Raw genomic sequence first — 15,343 nt, forward strand, 5'->3', positions numbered from 1 at the left:
TTAGAAGTTAAGTGTAATAGTAGTTTATTAGAAGTTAAGTGTAATAGTGTGTGTGTGTGTGTGTGTGTGTGTGTGTTGAGTGTTTGTGTATGTGAGTAACTTTCTTCTCCTGGTTTCTGCTATAATTGGATTCGATGCCAATTTCAAGTCAGATTTTAATAATGCCACAAGTCTAATCTTATAATCAAGGAAACAAGATAGCTTTATAGAAATATCAAGAGAAATCTTTTGTCTTATTTGCTGATTTGTAGAAATGTGCAATCTGATTATCCTGAAATGGGACACAAAATTTGAGGTTATTAATAACCTCTTTGGAAAAATAACTATTTAAAAGTCATTTTCCACATTATTGTCATGAAGTTAAATTGTAGTTACAATAAATGAGAACTAGACCTGAAATTTATCTTTCTCATTAAATTTGCTATTCAGTTTCAACAAAACAATATCATTTGTCATTTGGAATTAATGTAATTTTTATATTATATAAGAATAGTAAGTATATGTTTATATATTTTATTCATATTTAATTTTTAGTGCTGTCCATTGACTTTGGAATAAAATAAATTTAAGTTCATGTTGTGAGTCTGTGAGAACCTTTTCCTTTGAAAGAAACATTTACTAACTGAAAAATATGCCCATTCAAATATTTTATTATTATTCAAACAATAAATATGTAAGCATTCTTAGCTGAATAACTTAGCCTTATAATTATATAAGTCATTCAAATGCATTTGTATAAAATATCCTGAGGGACAATGTTTGCAGAAGTGTATTTTTAGCCTTTCACTAAACAACTGCATCCTATATTCATGCATGTATTAGCACTTATTTGTGTATGGGGAGCTAAGAAACTTGTACATTTTTGAGAATTTTACCTAGCAAAAATCTGAAGGCAATCATAGTGTAAAATCTATATTGCCTTTAAGTCTCCATAGCGTTTTAGTTAGAGTTTTACCCCAATATTATTTTCTCTGATGAGGGCTGCTCATGATCTGCTGTTTCCTAAAAAGGAGCTCTTGGAACCCATTTCCAGTCAAGCTGTGATTTTTTTCATTTTAAATCTAGACTACCTTTTGACTTCCATAAAGGCATGAGAGGAGAGTGATGGACATAGGGATTCAATGGTGATTATACATAATTCTTTGCTTAATCTGCATTGCAACTTTAAACTACTCTGCAGCTTTGAGGTATTGTCTCCTATAGGTATATATCTAATCTGGGGATAAAAATTGAGAAATAAATGAGGTAAAAATAAAGCATTGTTCAATGTCGCTTTTTTCTTTTCTTTTACTGCCTTAGAGTTGGGAATGATTGCTTTCTACATTGGCATTTGAGAGAAAAAATTTGGCTATTATGGTTTTTCTTGTTATTTTTATTAAGCCAATGAAAAAGGATGGTAGCAGTTCAGCCACTGGGGTGTTGGAACAGAAAATTGAGGGGCCCCTAAGGACCTTGATACCCATTTTTGAAGTTCAATTCCAGTCACTAAGATTAGAGCAGCCCTTCCAAAATGAGGGTCACAAATGTATTTGTGATTTAGACTATTTGTCTGGATGCTGTCAGGGAAACAATTGGCTATTATTGAACAGAACTGCTGATTTTCTCTTTGTACCATTTTTTTTTTCCTTTTGTTTTGGTTGTCTGTGAATGGTAAAGTCTGACAGCAAGTAAAAATAAATACTAGTTATGGGGAAGAGAGGAATATGGAAACAGAAAGGGAAAACAAAAAGAGATGAAGAAGGAGAAAGAGGCAGCTTTTCACTTTCATATGGCATTGATTTTAGTCTTGAGTGACGTAGTTTAATTAAAAATATATTTATTGAGCATGTACTGTGTAATAGGCATTATTAATTGATGGGAGGGGTGCAAGTTACACAAAATGAAGATCTGTGTCATCAAGGAGCTCATTCTCCAGTGTGGGAGACTGAAGAGAGCAGTGTAATCACCATTGTCCTAGAGTGTGCCTCATCTGCAGCCTCTCCAAGGGTTAGCCCTCACTGTGCCCCTGGTACCCTTGCCTGGTCATAGCTGGTTGGTGGGTAATAGACACAGAGCCCAGAGGCAGCCTATCCATACTGACTAAGCAGTGACTCAAGATTCATCAGGCAGAATCTTGAATGAGTGTGCCTATTATCAGAATTTCTTCAATCTATCAGCAAAGCTTTCCAGGTTTTCTCAAAAGGTTGTGTCAAATCTGCTCTCTTCCCCGGAAAAGGCAATGGCACCCTACTCCAGTACTCTTGCCTGGAAAATCCCGTGGACGGAGGAGCCTGGTGGGCTGCGGTCCATGGGGTCACTAAGAGTCGGACACGACTGACCGACTTCACTTTCACTTTTCACTTTCATGCTGGAGAAGGAAATGGCAACCCACTCCAGTGTCCTTGCCTAGAGAATCCCAGGGATGGGGGAGCCTGGTAGGCTGCCGTCTATGGGGTCGCACAGAGTCGGACACGACTGAAGCGACTTAGCAGCAGCAGCTCACTTCCCTCCACTTCAATCCTACCTAGTGGTAGAATATTACCAAAGCCTCCCACCTGGTGTCTCCATTTGCAGCTTCTTACCTGTTAGGTCCATTCTCCAGTTAGACCTAGTTCTCAGGTACTCAGTCATGACTAACTCTTTGCAGCCCCATAGCCCGCCAGGCTCCTCTGCCCATGGAATTTTCTAGGCAAGAATACTGGAGTAGGTTGCTATTTCTGACTCCAGGGGAATCTTCCTGATCCAGGGATTGAACCTATGTCTCTTGGATCTCCTGCATTGGTAGGCCGATTCTTTACTACACCACCTGGGAAGCCTAGTTAGACTGGGTATGCTTTAAAAGCAGTATCAGATCAGGTCATTCTTTTACTTAAAGACTCTCAATTGGTTTCCCTTTGTACTGAGAACAACTCCACAATCTGACCCCTCCCATGTTCAGCCCCCAGGTTTCTTCCTCCTCACTCTCTTGTCCCTTCTCTATACTCCAGCCACCCTGGCCTTGTTTCAAGTCCTCCAGTATGGTAAGGGGATTTCTACATCCTGGCCTCTGCACACAATGCCCCTCTTTGAGGGCCACTCTTCTGCTCACCCTTCACATACTGCCTCCCCTGAATATTTTCAGGCTCAGCTTAAATTTTACCTTTAGCAGATGACTTTCCACAGTATACCAGCTACAGTAGGTTACACTTCTGACTCATACTGCAACCTGGAATTTTCTTCCCAACACTTACACACAAACACATACACACACGCGCACATACACATTCTTACTTAGGTACTTTCTGATGGTCTCACTAGATTGCAAGGAGCATTGCTGTCTACTGTAGATCCTGTACCTTACACAGTACTTAGATCTGCATAAGAAAAATAATGAATACATTCAGTGAATAAGCAAACTTAAGACGTAGGAATTGTCTGTCAGTGGAGAATCTGGAAGTTAAGTATCTTGGGTCCTGAGTAAGCTTAGCAATGTCATGTGGAGGTTGACTATGGCAGTTTGTTTTGGAGTCAAAGATATCTGGGTTCATACTGTAGCTCCACCACTTACTAGCAGTGTTACCTTAGGCAAATTAACCTCTGAATTCTCTTTCTTAATATGTGACGTGGAGGTAATATCTTTTTATAAGATTCTTGTAAGGATATATAATCATGTGTTCAAGGTAATTGGCATGAATAACAACAACATTTATTTAATACTTCTTCATGCCAAGCCCTAGGCTAAGAACTTTACAGAGCTGTCTCACTTGCTCTCTATCCTGCAAGATACAAACCATTGTTCTCATTTTACATATGAGGAGCTTGGAAAAGGATAAATTTAAGGTCACATAGCCAGTAAGTGGCAAGATTGGGATGAACTTAGAACTTTTAATTACAAAATCTAATCTTGCAAGCTCTAAGCCTATACTTCCAAATAGAAGTAAGTAGCTATTGTTTATGAAGTTAGTATAGTATTTATTATGTAAGTGGATAAAATATCGAGGTAACATGTGACTCCTAAAAGAGACAGTGTTGCCTTTGTTTTGGTTGCTTCTCTAGCCATGAGGTCCAACTGAACTCTGTGCCCTCTCCTTCCAATATTTTTCAGATTGTTCTACTATCTGTAGCTTTTGGTGAACTACTCTCTCGCTTGTTGCATCTTCTCTGGGTCACGGTGGATTGTTTTTTCTTGAGGTTTATAATTTTTTGCTGTAAAATTGTCTTCTATGGGTACTGTTTCATTTTGGGAACTTTCCATGGGCATTGAGCTGTGGAAGGGTCCTCACCAAATAGATTTCCATTTGCTTCCGCCTGGAGTCTATATATTAAACAAGGTAGACCGTTTTTTAGTTTGAGGTCTCTTTATAACAGAGGTAATGCCTGCGCTTCTGGTTTTGACTTCTGATTGAGATCTTTCTGCCCACCTTCCTCCATCCCAACAAACTCAGTAAAATAGCAGTTTTCCTTGCAGTTTTCTCTGGGTTAATGGTCAAAATTTTTGTAGTCTCATTTTCAGAGATGGGCCAGATCTTTGAGGCTGTTGAATTTTTTTTCAGGGTTTTAGACTGGTTTTCCTTTAAAAAAACAAAAACAAAAACAAAACAGGCCAATGGCTACTTATTTTCTCCACATACATATGTTAGAACCTCTGCCCCAGCATCCCCACCCTGACCCTACCACCCCCATCCTGACCCCACCACCTCAGTTCCTATCTGGAGCTGAAACACTATTGGCATCACCCTCTGCTTATTGTAATGGCTTACCCATCACTCACTGTTTCTTCAACCTAGATCCTTCTCTTATTTCTTTTGAGGTAGCTGTGTATTTGATTTTTTGGACATGTTTTATTTTATTCAGAATTTTCGTGCATCTATTGCAAGAGCTGAGGTTGATTACATCATCTCAGTCCATCATGTTTCCAGAAGTCCAAAAGCACAGAAACTGAAGTAAATGATTTCTTGTATGTTGATGAAATATTTTATGTAAAGGGATAGGGAAAATTGTTCCGTGTTAAGTTGCTTCAGTTGTGTCTGACTCTTTGTGACCCTATGGACTGTAGCCCACCAGGCTCCTCTGTCCCTGGGATTCTCCAGGCAAGAACACTGGAGATTGCTGTGTTCTCCTCCAGGGGAGATTCCCAACCCAGGGATCAGACCTGCATCTCTAAAGTTTCCTGCATTGGCAAGATTACATGGATAGAAGTGTCGAGTGGAGCTGCAAAAGCCATGCAAAGGGATGGGCTTTATTCTGTAGACCATGGGGAGTCAAAGAAGACTTTTGAAAAAGGGCAAAGTATAATAAATTCTATCTTCTTAACAAACTAACTCAATAGTACCATAAAGAATGAATGAAAAACTGAGAGATCAGTGACATGGAAACAAATTAGAATGCCACTGGAAATGCCTAAGGCAAAGATAGTCGAGTGACTGGCTCAAGCGTTGGAAACAGAAGGGAAAGGACAGACCCAAGGAAAAAGGAAAAGATACTCTTTGCACCACTTGGAGACTTATTGCATAGGAGAGAAAAGGGAGAGGGAATCAATGATAACTCTTAGGCTTCTGGCCTGAATGATTAGAAGGATATTTGCTTAGATTTATAATACATTCTTAGACAGATAGGTTATCAGTGATAACAGGAATAACATTGCCCCATTCCCATGCTGTAAATACCCCAATTGATGGTGGCATCTAGGAGAACCAAAGATTGTGGAATGACTGGGTAAGTAGACACTGTAATGGGCTGGTAGATTGACAATAGTCCTGTTTAGAGGATTATATTAAATGTAGCTAAACCAGGTAGAGGTAGTCTAATGTTGTGAATTCCATAAGTAAAGTGTCAGGAAGTAGGATTTGATTCCTTTAGCTCCATAACTGCATCATCTGGTTTCTCAATTTTCTATAGGGTGGAAGGATAGTGGATTTCAAAGGTGAGTTGTTTTCTTCTTTTCTCTATCTGGGAATGAAATATTTGGTCTATAGGTGGAGAGAAGTAAAATTAAATGAAACCATCCAAAGTGAATGAAAAAAAAAAAAAGAAAACCCTGCTGTACGTTAGCAGTTTATAAACATTTTGTGCTGACAAAGCTCAGCAAGTCTGGACAGAAATTCTTGCACAAATATGATTATAAGGCTTCCTTCACTGCAGCAAGAACTAGCTCAGCAAAGGGACTCAAAAGAATAACCTATTATAATTTATCCTTTTCCCTTGGTAGGAAATACACAGAGATTTCACTGTATAGTACCAGTGCAAACACATAGGATTTCTTTGTTTTACAGAACTGCTTCTGCATTCTAGAGATGGGGGAGGGGCGAAGCTTCAGTCAAGCTCATTGAGACTTCATCAGAAATTATCTCCAACAACCAAGACTCTTTACATGCTTCCCTCAGTTTTTTCTTCTATCTGCTTTTATTTCCTTTAGGGTTGAAACCTGTAAACTCCAGTAAGCATTCAGAGATTTGACTTTTTGACTTGAAAAGGATGATTACAAGCCAGTATCTGTGTTTTCAAAGACCAGGTCTCCAGTTTAGCCCTGCGCTCGAGGGCGGTCTCAGCTGCATTGCACAGCACTGTGGGAAGCTTTAGGGTCAAACGGAATGGCATTTTAAGTTGAGAAAGCTTTGAAGATCAAGATTTTTTTTAAAAAAACAATCCTACTGAGAGTCAACCATTTATGAATTGTGCTCAGAGAACGCTGAACTGGGAGTCAGGAGAGCTAGATTCTGGTCGTCTTTCTGCCACTACCCATTGTTGTGACCTTAAGTAAGACCTTTAACCTCTTGGGGCCTCCGTTTCTTCATTTGTAAAATGAGGGCGACAGAATAGATTAGTGGGTCCCAGATACTGTTCATTGATGAGACACTTTCAAACCCCTGAAAACTTTGAAATCTTTCCAGGCAGAACTCGGAGATTTTGATTGGTAAAATTGGGGTGTATGTCAGGAATCTTTCCTTTGTGGAGTTCCCTTGGTGATTTAGATATGCAGCTAAGATTGGAAACCAAGTGATTTTTATTTTGTTCTATTCTAAAAGTTATTTTGAAAAAACCCTCAAAGTTCCTGAGGAGCACAAGGAGTTTCCTTGTAGTCTTCACCTAGACTTACCGATTGTTAACATTGTCACACACATGTTCTGTGTGCGCATACACATGCCGTTTTATTATTCATACTTTTTCTAAACCATTTGAGAGTAAATTCTAGATATCGTGATGCTTAACATTAAAATACTTTAGCATTCATCCTCTTAGAACAACACATTCTTTTATTATCATGGCACAAATATCAAATTCAGGAAATTTAACATTGATTCAGTTATCTAGTATATGATGTTTTCAAAGTTTACTGATTTTTCCCTGTATTCTCTATATCTAGTTGAATTTTTTAATCTATATTGAAGTATAGTTGATTCACAATGTTAATTTCTGCTTTACTGCAAAGTGATATATGTATATATTCATTCATCTTTTCTATTATGATTTATCACAGGATAGTGAATATAATTCCTTGTGCTATAGAGTAGGAATTTGTTTATCCATCCTGTATATCTAGTTGATTTTTAAATACATTTAAATTTTTTGAAATCATCACATAACTTAAAGAAAAACAGAAAGTACAGTACAAAGAATTCTGTTCCTGAACTGTTTAAAGGTAAGATGCCACGCCACATTCTCTCAATACTCCAGTGTGTATTTCCAACAAAGACTATCTTGTATGTAACCACAGAATAATAATCAAATGGAGGAAGTTAATATTTATACATTATTATCTAGCCCTCAGTTTTGCAAATTATCTCAATTATATCTTTGATAGAAAATATCCAGTTCAGAGTCATGTGTTACATCTAGTTGTCATATCTCTTTAGTCTCTCCTACTGTGAAGCAGTTTCTCTAGTTTCCTTGACTTTTATGACCTTGATATTTTTAAAGATTGCAGGCCATTTATTTTGTAGAATGCCCTTCAATATGGGTTTGTTACTTTGTGATTCAGATTATGCATGTTTCAGGGATATTACAGGTGTGACTCTGTGCTCTTTTCAGTGCATCTTGGTGGCACACAATTTTGACATATCTCAATACTGAGAATCTTCACTTGGATTACTTGATAAAGGTGGCACCTTCCAGGCTTCTCCACTGCAAAATTACTTTTTCCCTTCATAATTAATGACTGTTTTTAGGAGAGCTACTTTGAAACTAAATGTCTCATTCATCATCAGACATTTAATTTATTCATTCATGGATTTATAGTTTCCTATTATACTCAATGAGTGATAATCCATCACCATCGTTATTTTGATAAGTTTTCCTGATTTGGCAGTAGAAGCTGCTTCACACTTTGACATATATCCCTGTCGTGCTTTGAGTACTTCCTGGTTCTTTGCTATAAACAGATCTTCCAGGATCATCTTACATTTCTTCTCCCCAGACCTGGATTCAGATTGTTCTTCAAGCAGCCCTGCTTCTTTCCTGGAGGATGGTATTCAGGAGCCCAGATATGGGCAATGAGTGTGCTCACTGCTGTTGTCATACTGATGGTACTAGTCATAGGGAAAATGTGTATCTGTGTGTGTGTATACTCACATGTGTATATATGGGCTTCCCTTAGGGGCTTCCCTGGTGGTTCAGATGGTAAAGAATCTGCCTACAATGCAGGATCCGCAGGTTTGATCCTTGGGTTGAGTAGATCTGCTGGAGATGGAAACGGCAACTCACTCCAGTATTCTTGCCTGGAAAGCTCCATTAACAGAGGAGCCTGTTGGGCTACAGTCCATGGCATCGCAAAGAGTTGGACACGACTTAGTGACTAAACAACAACAATGTATATAAATTACACATATATGTATGTACCTGATACACACACATACACAACACCAGTTCACCAACATCCCACATACATATTCAACTATTTATATGTCTCTATCTGTCCATCTATTGAATAATACAAATTTACACTATACCTCCAATTCTTACTCAATACAACAATATCACAGGGCCATTCTACTTTACTTTTTGCATTTGTAACCTTCTGCAGCCATGAAATTAAAAGACACTTGCTCCTTGGAAGAAAAGTTATGACCAACCTAGATAGCATATTCAAAAGCAGAGACATTACTTTGCCGACTAAGGTCCATCTAGTCAAGGCTATGGTTTTTCCTGTGGTCATGTATGGATGTGAGAGTTGGACTGTGAAGAAGGCTGAGCGCTGAAGAGTTGATGCTTTTGAACTGTGGTGTTGGAGAAGACTCTTGAGAATCCCTTGGACTGCAAGGAGATCCAACCAGTCCATTCTGAAGGAGATCAGCCCTGGATTTCTTTGGAAGGAATGATGCTAAAGCTGAAACTCCAGTACTTTGGGCACCTCATGTGAAGAGTTGACTCATTGGAAAAGACTCTGATGCTGGGAGGGATTGGGGGCAGGAGAAGAAGCCGACGACCGAGGATGAGATGGCTGGATGGCATCACTGACTCGATGGACGTGAGTCTGAGTGAACTCCAGGAGTTGGTGATGGACAGGGAGTCCTGGCGTGCTGCGATTCATGGGGTTGCAAAGAGTTGGACACGACTGAGCGACTGAACTGAACTGAACTGAGCCTACTTCGTCAGTAGTGAGAAACCTACACCCACTCTCCTCATCTATTTAGTCTTTGCTCTCTCCCTGTAATTGCTGATTTACTGTTGCTGCTGTCATTTCCTCTCCCATGCTGAGAGCCTCCTTCCCTGCTTGGGCTCCAGCACCTCACGCCACATTTCTCCCCGCACTGCCCCATCCCAAGGAAGTCCTTGTTACCCTGCTCACATCTGATAGCTGTCCCAGGCTGTCCCTCTGTGGATCCCTCCTCTCCTCGCTGTGGTGGTTCAGATGCTCCTCATGGATGGGGTCATCTCCCAGTGTGGACACTGTCTACACTTCTAGGCTCTTCCTCACCATTCAGCTGATCGTCCCACTTCTTGGCTCTAATGCTCCAAATGGGCTGCCCCAATGTGGGGGAACCTTCTGGCTCTGGTCAGGCTCTAATAACCCCTCTCTGGGCCCTGGGGGCTGCTCCTGTCCTGATACAGGTGCCTGCTTGTTCTGCCCCAAAAGGAAAAGGTACCCGCTTTCTGCTCCTTGTAGTATGATAATGAAGAAGGTTAACGAGGTAGGACTGAGAATGGGGAGAGTGTTAAATAAAGGCTGTTTAAAAAATGAATCATGGAATATCAAATGATCTGGAGAAACAATAATTTCTTAGATTCACAGACTTGGAGAACAAACTTATGGTTACCAGAGGGGATGTAGTGGGGAAAGTTAGGGAGTTTGGGAGTGACATGGATACACTGCTGTATTTAAACTGGATAACCTACGAGGAACTATTGTGCACAGCGCAGGGAGCTCTGCTTAATATTATGTAAAAACCTAAATGGGAAAAGAATTTGAAAAGGAATAGATACAGGTTTATATAACTGAGTCACTTTGTTGTACACCTGAAACTAATACATTGTTAATCAACTATACTCCAATATAAAATAAAAAGTTTAAAAAATGAAAAAGCAAAATTCTGTATGGGTTGAATAGCCAGTGCTGATGGAAAAAATTTCTTTATACTTGAGCAGTATTTCTAACTTCATCATAACTTTGAAAGGCTGAATCTGATTTAGGATTATAGATACAGAAAACATAGCCTTGCGGTGGTGCTGGAAATTCTTATTTGGGGCAGGAGATATTTCATAATATAAGATTTCTTCAAGGAGGACTTACAGTTTGGAATTATGAACTACTTATGCTGACAAAAAGAACTCTCCTTACCTCTCAAGCTTTCACTGTCAAAAATGCCTTCAGTGGTAAAAGGATGGATTTTTGTTAAGAACAGGAAGAAATTGTGACCTTAAGAACTATAACTTATTGGAATGAGTAACCATGGAATGTGAAGATCTCCTATGGAGATTTTTGAGAAGAGACAGGACTTGGGGGATAAACTGGAGGCCTAAGGAATCTTCTGGTATTTTGTACCACTTCAGTCAACACCAGTTTGGTGCTTGTAAATAAAAAGATTGTTTATTTTTAATTAAAAGAAGTTTTTAAATTGAAGTTTGATTAATTTACAGTGTTGTTTGTCTCTGGCATACAACAAAGTGATTCAGCTATATATTTTTTTGTATTTTTTCTGTTACAGTTTATTACAAGATATTGAATATAGTTCCCTGTGCTATATAGGTGCTTGTTTATTTTATAGTAAAATAAATATGGATACAGTAGTTCGTATCTGTTAATCCCAAAGTTCTAAATTATCTTGCCCCACTTCCCTTTGGGTAACTGTAAGTTTGTTCCCTAGGTCTGTGAGTTTGTTTCTATTTTGTAAATAAGTACATTTGTGTATTTTTTAAGATTCCACATATAAGTGACATCATATATTTGTCTTTTTCTGTCTGACTTCACTTATGTGATAACCTCTAGGTCCATATTGCTGCAAATGACATAGTTTAATTCCTTTTTATCGTTCAATAGTGTTCCCTTTTGTAAATATACTACATCTTCTTTACACAGTTATCTATTGATGGACACTTAGTTTGCTTCCATATCTTCGCTGCTGTAAATAGTGTTGCTGTGACCATTGGGGTGCATGTATCTTTTTGAATTATAGGTTTCTTCTGGATCTATGCCAAGGAGTGGGTTTGCTGGATGAAGAGATGGTTTTTTAAGTGCTGCATGCCTCGTGTATGTTATCCGTTAGATTATTTGCTGTATAGATAAGTGATAGATTTTGATAAAGCCAATAATTATAAAATCATAGTTAAATAGTTGTAAGCTATCTGTTCTTTAAGGCACGATATTTTTTCAGTTGTGGCATTATCGAATGAATCAAAATGAATGTTTTGATTATAAAGAATTTCTGAGAACTTTGCCTTGATTTCAGTTACTGGGCCTGGAGCTGCCATTTGTGGTCTCATGGCTTGTTCCCTGGACAATTCCTGGGGCCCCTGCTCACACAGACTGTGATGTGAAAAGCGCCCCTGGAGGTGTGTAGGGAAGCTTCACTGGAAGGGCTGCATAATGTGCCATCACTCATCCGCTTCTCTGCTACTTCAGCATCAGAGAAAAAGGACTTGGAACCAGGAAAGGGAGAGAGATGATTGACGTTGGCTGTACACTGAGCCTGTCAACAAGCTCCTTTTCTGGTCTAGAGTCCAAGTCCAGAGCCCCTGGAGTGCATGTGGACATTCCCACCGAGTAAGTGTGTGGACACCCTGGCATTTAAGCGGTTTAAATTGCAGGAACTTTGTGTGTCAGAGAGAGGAATTAGAAAGGAAGTGGCTCTTTGCTGTGTAATTATATTTTACTGAATTAGCAGAGTAGCATGACCTTCAGGCTAGTCTGTGGGATGCCAAGAGAATTACCTGCCCTGCTGATGCAGCGTCATAGAACTCCAGGGAGTCCATTTTGAACATGTAAAGAAAGACGACTGAACATTGAAGAATTGATGCTTTTGAACTGTGGTGCTGGAGAAGACTCTTGAGAGTTCCTGGGATGGCAAGGAGATCAAATCAGTCAATCCTAAAGGAAGGACTGATGCTGAAGCTCCAATACTTTGGCCACCTGATGTGAAGACCCAACTCATTGGAAAAGACCCTGATACTAGGAACGATTGAGGGCAGGAGAAGTGGATGACACAGGGTAAGATGGTTGGATGGCATCATTGACTCAATGGACATGAATCTGAGCAAACTCTGGGAGATAGTGGAGGTCTGGGAAGCCTGGTGTGCTGCAGTCCATGGGGTCACAAAGAGTCAGACATGGCTTAGCCACTGAACAAGAAGGAACTCTGTGAGATTAAATCCCTTTTTTCCATTAACAGAAAAGGGAACACTTGCTATATAGCCAGTCTTAACCAGAAGAGGGATTTGAAACATTTGGCAAGATCATATCTGAAACATGGGCTGAGTGAGTCTTGCTTGGTTGAGGCCATAGTTAGCCATAGGCCGTGACCCCCTGAGCCATGCACAAGGGCTATTTCAAAGACCCCTTTTTAGTTGGACTATTTCAAATGGCCTTCTTCACTTTGATGCATTTTCAACATTAAGAGGATTAAGTCATTAACATGCAGATCTGTTTGTGACAAACATATATCGATAATATGACAGAGATAATAGTCAGCAGTTTTTGTTGCTAATGATCACGGACCATGTGTTGCTCTGGAGCTCTCTCTGTGCATTCTCTCATGTATTTCTCTTGTCTGCTCTCCAAGATAGTTCATCATATTATCAATGTTGAAATCGCAAGATAGGAGACCTTCAGATAAATCTTGGATCCACCTTCTGGATAACAATAAATGAAAGAAATTCCTCACCCAGAAGAGTAAAGAAGGAAGACTTCTTCCTCTGCACTGGTGGAGGGAGGGTAGCTCCTGCCAGGAGCGTGGAATGCCCTGTCTGGTAGAACTTTACCTCTGTTTAGTCCAGAAACAATTGTTAGATAGCTCCTTATTTCAGAAAGGTTAAAATGTGAAAACTTTTCTCTCCCAGTGAAAACATGGTATGTTTTTTAATCAGCTTCATTTTATAGATTAAGAAAATGAGACAGAGAAGTGAAACTATCAATACGTGTCCAAATTTATTCAAGTGGGAGAGCTGGGATATGGATCCTGAACTCTTGAACTTTGAAATTGACCCCTTCCAGAGGATTATATCAGTCCAGAATAGAAATAACTCGAGTGAGGAAAATGGTTATGTACATTAGGTATGTCAGGGAGGAAACTTCTATAAGGGTAGAAAATCTGAGTGGATTTTTTAGGCATGAGAAAAAAATAAGAATGTCTAAAACTCAGCATCCTGTGCTTGGCCATTCTCATCACACTTTTGCCAGAAACATTTTCAAATATTCTAGAATCATATTTTTCCTGAAAAGGAGGACTTATTCTCTGATGCTCTTGTGGCTATTTACTTAAGAGTTAAAGCACATTAAAAAGGAATAGTTTCCTTCACCTTTCTTTATCCCTGTTTAGCAAAGGACATGTCATGTATTTCTTAGACTGAAAATATTTTCTCTAATGTCTACTGTGACCATGTAAAGAAAATACTTCATTCTCAACACACATAGTTAGATGACATGGCATGGGTTTTTCTCAGAAAAAAATATTTGAAATTAATATAAAGAATGGTGGTTTTCAAAGATAAACTTTTATCTCCTCAAGTTGTTTTTCTAGGTCCTAATTTTATTTCCTTTTATTTATTTATTACTTCATTGTTGAATTGAAAAGTAACACAAGTATATTACTTGTGGCTTGCTTTGGCATGTTCTCATATTAGTATTTAAATAGCATTTTCAATACAATAATATGGTTATGGAACCACGTGATGAAATTGGTCCCTATAAAGATTGAGAAGCTTCTCAGTCATTCAGATTAATGGGATTATTGCTTCAGTTTAGATAAACAGAATTAATTAACTCCTGCTGAGTGGGAGCAATTTTTGTAGTTCTCTTTTTAAACTCTTCAGGAGAATGAGTCATGGTTTCATACATTTGTGTTATTAGACTTTTCATTACATTATATTTTTGCATTTACTTTATCCATAGTTATTTTTTTTTCCAAAATGGGGAGGCATGTTAGTGGGTCTTGCATGTTTCCTAAAAATCTCTCTGATTTGGGGCATTAAAAACTATTGATTGCTCTTTGTTTTCTTATTTCCACAAAGTCAAGTACTTTCTCAGCTGGCCATAGGATACATAAGGTGCCATTCTTGGTCTGAAATATTGTACATTCTAGGGTTGAGACATATGTACAAACTCACTGTAAGTGTGATATGCTGTAAAATAGGGTTTGTATAAAGTTACTGTTTACAGGATAGAAAATAAGCTGCAGTTCAGGGAGGGTTGAAGGAGAGGTTATTTGAACAAGGAACAGGGCCATCCCAGATGAACAGACAATTAGCAAGTAGAATGGAGGACACGATCGTGTAAAACTAGTGTGCCTTCACTGTGGTGCAGCCCGTGGAGGTGCAGCATGTGCTTGGGGTAGGGCGCTGTGGATGGTAAAGCCTGCTGGTGAGTCTGCAAGGCAGCTGGGATCACATTAGCAGGAGTTTCATATCTGATACCAAATATGATCACAATGGTCATCTCAGGAAACCTTTCCAGCCTTTTGGGCACCATTTTCGTCTTTATGTGCCTTATCTCAGATTTGTGAGCTTTTATGTTTGCACTGGTGCTCCTGCTTTGTGATAGGAAAACCACAGAGAGAGGAATTTTCTAGTGAAGGGTTTGTCCTATGGCCAGCTGGGGTGGGCAAATCTCATTAAGTTCAGGTTTTGAAAGCACACACATGGTTTAATAGTTAGGAAATGTGCCCGGGGACTTGAAGGACTCAAACACTGAGGAATGGTTGTTTGAGTTTTCTGTCTGTGCTCCCAGGACATTTGATGT

The sequence above is a fragment of the Budorcas taxicolor genome, chromosome 17, assembly GCF_023091745.1.
Source record: "Budorcas taxicolor isolate Tak-1 chromosome 17, Takin1.1, whole genome shotgun sequence".
In the NCBI taxonomy this organism is placed as follows: domain Eukaryota; kingdom Metazoa; phylum Chordata; class Mammalia; order Artiodactyla; family Bovidae; genus Budorcas; species Budorcas taxicolor.